This window comes from Microcebus murinus, chromosome 8, assembly GCF_040939455.1.
Source record: "Microcebus murinus isolate Inina chromosome 8, M.murinus_Inina_mat1.0, whole genome shotgun sequence".
In the NCBI taxonomy this organism is placed as follows: domain Eukaryota; kingdom Metazoa; phylum Chordata; class Mammalia; order Primates; family Cheirogaleidae; genus Microcebus; species Microcebus murinus.
In genome coordinates this window covers 45,279,806-45,285,030 of record NC_134111.1, presented here as the reverse complement: position 1 = coordinate 45,285,030, position 5,225 = coordinate 45,279,806, and positions in this window count along the sequence as shown.

The following is a 5,225-nucleotide window of genomic DNA, read 5'->3' as shown; positions in this document are numbered from 1 at the left end:
TTAGAGCCTTAACTCCTAGTGTGAAGGTATTTGGATGCAGAGCCTTTGGAGGTGATTAGGTTTAGATTAGGACATAAGGGTGAGGCCCCATGATGGAATTAGTGTCCTCATAAGAAGAGGAAGAAAAACCAGAGGATTCTCTCTTCACTGTGTGAGGGCACAGCAAGAAAGTCACTGCAGGCTAAGAAAAGGGCTCTCACCAGAAACTGAATCTGTTGGCACCTTTTGAACTTCCCAGCCTCTAGAACTGTGCAAATATAATTCCTGTCATTTAAGCCAGCTAGTATAGGATATTTTGTGATAGCAGCTTGAGCTGACAAAGAATGTGTATATTTGTAATCACCCTCTAGTTTTGCACTCAGCAGCTCTCATATTAAGACAACTGAGTGAAATTCAGGGAGATACTGCCTTAGTATACAGGATTTGTAGTGTCAATAATATTTTGTTATGACCCAAGTCCTAAACATAAGAAAGAGAATAGACATGATCCCCGTCTTTAAGAATTTTACATTCCAAATGAAGTAGGGCATTTAGGCAGATCCTTTCTTCTCCCTACCAAATAGTCATTCCTCCATCTTTCTGGCTAATAGAACTTAAGATTGTTTGAACTGCCAGTGTACCCACCCCTAGGCAATGTCTCACAATGGTCTAAGGCAATCATGAGAATCTTGTTTTCTGCATTCCCAGTCTCCTTTAAAGTTTGTAGTGGCCTTGAGATGTAAGGAGAAATCACTAAGCGAGTTTCTGCGAAAGCATTTGCTTTTCTGACCAAAAGAGACAGATAGGGCTGGCAGCCCCTGCCTCCATCCTGTCCTGGCTTGAACATGCACGTACTGCTGGCCAATAACAGCCACTGTGCGACCCTGTTATGACAACCAGGAGAAAGGAAAACCAACATGCTAAAAAAAAAGTGGAACAGAAATATAAAAAGAGATGAAAGTTATTGATTATATTGCTGAATAACTGAACCAAAGGCAGCAACCACCTACTTCTAGACTTGTTACATGAGAAAATAAACCTCTATTTAAATCATTATTAGTAATATTTTTTATAAGTTAAAGCCAAATAGAGTTCTAACAAATACCAGATAAAAGGATAATATATAGTAGAATTTCTGCTGCTGTGAAATTTCAGGACAAATAAGCAGTAGAGTGAAATATCATTGGTGTGGAAAAAAAATGGAAAAGGGAAAAGTTTTTCTGAGAAGCTCTTTCTCATAAGAACACAATTTATTTGAGCAAATAAACTCTTCATATTGCTAAGAAATGATAAGCAAAGAACAGCTGTCAGTGGGACTTTATAGGAAAACATTTTGATTTTCAATATTTAGAATATTCTTAAACTAGATACATTAGGGAACAAAAAACTATATTTTAATACTAAAAGGGGAAGGAAAATATAATACATACATCTTAAAACACAGAGAACGCTAGACATATATGGCTATCTGATGATAAAAAAGTTATTTGGGGGAAAATTTTTATAGTAAATATTAGTTATACAATGTTGTCAATTAAAGCACACAGTTTCACCAGCTGTCTCCACATTTGTCAATATCATGTGTTGAGATACTTAAAGGAAACTAAGCATTAGTATATTCCATTTAACTTTTAAAAAATTTGACTGCAGTCTGATTTCTTATTCCTAACTGATCACAGCCCCACCCCCAAATCACTTTGTGTTCCCATGCTAATTTGATTGTTTTGGAGTGTGTACCTTCCTGTTAATGTCTACTAAGACATTATTTGCCTCAGGATTAATTTAGCAATCTTCTTTGCTTTTCATTTTCATAAATATCTGAGTTTTATGCTTCTAAGCCTATGAAAAACTTTTAATACAAGCAGTCATACCTACAAAATTTTTTTCATGGAGGCATTTGATCATAGTTGGCAGTTTATATACCTTTTCTGTTGACTTCTTTAAAAACTAGCTTTCCTGTGTTTGTAATACTTATTGGTCATTACAAAATTTTCCAACTCAGATAACATTTTGTGATTTGGTGTATTCAGAGGGATCAAAGCCAAATACAGATGTACCAAAGACATTTCTTTAACATGCCTATTTAGTCACAGTAGCAGTTTGGATTGTGCAACTAACCAATGTATAAATGTGTTCATCTTTCTGAAATATGTCCCACAGAATTCTGACATAGAACAATTTGTCTTAAATGATCAAATATCAATTTTAATAGTGGTGAGATGCATTTTCTAAATTGCCTTTACTGAAAACTATTATCAAGAAAATGTTTTGCATAGCTGTGAACATAATGAAATTCAGTTTCATTATGTAAGATCTTTTTTTAAAATATAGAGAAAGATATCTATCTATATGTAGATTTAAGATATATATAAATATAGTACTATTTTAAAGTAAATTTCAAATGATAATAGAATCTAAAATTATTGTAAAATAAAATGTTTGTTTAAAAAACGGTAACAGAGGAAACATAAACCAAGGCACCAAAGTTTTTTGTTTTGTTTTTTTCCTCCTGTTTTACAGACAGCCATTATATTCTCAGTCATAGCGAAAATTAGCTTCTCCTTCATCAGCTTAGACGAGCTATGAAGGCAGGGATGGACTGGTCATGTTCACCCCAATATTCCCAGCATCTAGCACAGAGTCTGGCACATATTGGCACCCCACAAATATTTGTAGAATTAATAATAGTATTCCCTGCTTCAAAACCTACAGTGGTTCCCCATTGTCTAATAATTCAGCACAAATTCCTCACCCAGCATCTAGGTCTTCTTTATACATACCCTTCCCCAGCCCAACCAGAATAAAACAAATCATGCCTACAACATACATTAAGTTTTTTGGATATAAAGCATGCCTTGTGCAAAATCCTAACTTTCCACTTCACCCCTCCCCAAAAGATTTGCATTACCTTCCTTTTGTAAAAAGACTCTTGTCTTTCTAGCCAACAGGATTTCTTTCCTTTGTACATTTGTGCATATCTCTTATGACACTTGACGTATTTTGGTTTTGATTATATGTACAATATCTCTTATGACACTTGACGTATTTTGGTTTTGATTATATGTACAGTGTATTTGTATTCATGTCTTATCCCTCATCTACACTGTAAGATCCTTGGGGAAAGGATGAATGAGTCGTTATATTACTTCCCACAGCACAGTGCACCTGGTGGGCATTTCATACCTGGCTTATGTATGTTTGGACCATTGAAGTTCATAGCTGCAAGAAGAAAGGTACTAACGGAAGACACATCTTATTAGAGTTGCATTATGTGGTAAGGACACAGCTTCTACATCAGCCTGAATGAGCTGAACCTTCACTCTGTTGCTCACTAGCTTTGTAGTCTTGAGTAAATCACATAATCTTCTAAGGCTGTTTCCTCATCTGTAACATGGTAGTAATATTACTTTAAAGGGCTTTTGTACCAATTGAGTGAGATAGGGTATACAAACTTCTTCATACATATAATAAGTAATCATTAATATTCATTTTATATCATTATTATCTGAACTTAAGGTATTTTATTTTTTTAATAGCTGATATGCTTGCTTTGCAATATTGGATTACAGATGAGAAAGCATCTCTGCACTGAGTAGCTCTCCATCAGCAAAGCAATAATAATAACCACATAATTTAGGGCCCAATATATTTTGCTTAGATAACTCAGAAAATTGCTGCAATTCTCCATTTAATCTGCAATAAGGAACTATGATAGGTTTCTTATCATAATATTGAATGTCCAATAAATTCCTCATTAGGTTATCATCAATGATTTTTTATAAATATCTCTGGTTACTCATTTCGTATTTATAAAACATACTAGTGAATTACTGCTCCACCGAAATGAACGGAAATTGAAATACCTAAGCCACTGTATATTAATTGCAAGATAGGGTCTTGCAGCTAGTCTAGTCCTAGTACAGGAGACCATCAGGAGCGCACGCATTAATTAACAGAGCACAAGAGCCAGGAGGGTACCACTCAAGGAACTTTCAAGATAATGTTACCATTTGCTTGATTTCAATTTAAATAATTTGAAGTTCTTATAACATTGGGTAGCTTTGAAAAGTAGGCTGTTTACACAAAGGGGGTAGGAAAGACATCTTTTTGGCATTTTGCAAAATGTTTCTTTTAAAGAACAAGTTCTTATAGGCCTGCACTGGTTAAAAAAACTTTATTAGATATAAAGCAGAAGCCTGTGCTTCTGGTGGTATTGTACCCAGAGGATTTCAGTTAAGTCACGTCTAAACTTTTAGACTATTTGAAATATACCCAGTTGGACAGTTAAGTGGATCCTCTCCAACTTAAAGTGGATAATTGTTATAAGAGAAAAAAATATATACAAGAAGAGTTATAGAAGAGACAAAAACATATTAAACTCTTTTCTAGTGTTCTCATTCTGATGATTTTTGGGAATTGTAGCTGAAGAAGTATGGTCCATTCCTGAAATTGGTTTCTTGTATAACACATTATTTTGAATGTCACTAATCAGCCCTTGGATTTCCTTAGAAGACCAAAGACCAAGATTGAAAAAGGAGTGAATGCCTATTTCAGTCTTAGAAATGAAGACATCGGCAGTGTAATGGAAGGCAAGTGAAAGATAAATACATTTGTTTTTCCATCTGTTATGACACAACTAAAACATTCTTTCCATTTTTTCCTTAATAACATGTTTCTTGGCAACAAGTGACAAAAATTCCTAATCCACCACATCTTTCATAATTCTTGGTTCTTTGAAAATGCAGAATACTGTTATTTAGATTTCTAGTACATAAAATCATTTTCAGAAAGAGTTACATGTATATAAAATAAAAGGATATATATATCATGCATATATAATAGACTAGTAATGAAGCATTCCGTTAAAGCCATAAGGATGTGTTATATATCAACTTTGGAAAATAATTAGACATTATCTGGTAAATTTGCTATAAATCATCAATTTCAATCATTTTTCCAAGAGATGCTCTTTTACATGCTCTTTAACAAGAAGCAAGTGTAAGAATGTCTGAGCAGCATTGTTTATAATCTCTCTTACATATACACACACCTGGAGATTTTTCAAATGCCCATCAAGAACAGAATGGATTAACACAATACAGTGTGAAAATTACAGCTGTGTGCCATAACATGTATAAATATCATGCACATAATGTTGAGCAAAAATTCAAGTAGCAAAATAATACACATTTAACACATTTCATTAATACATAAAGCTCAGAATATATGAAATTAACCAGTATTTT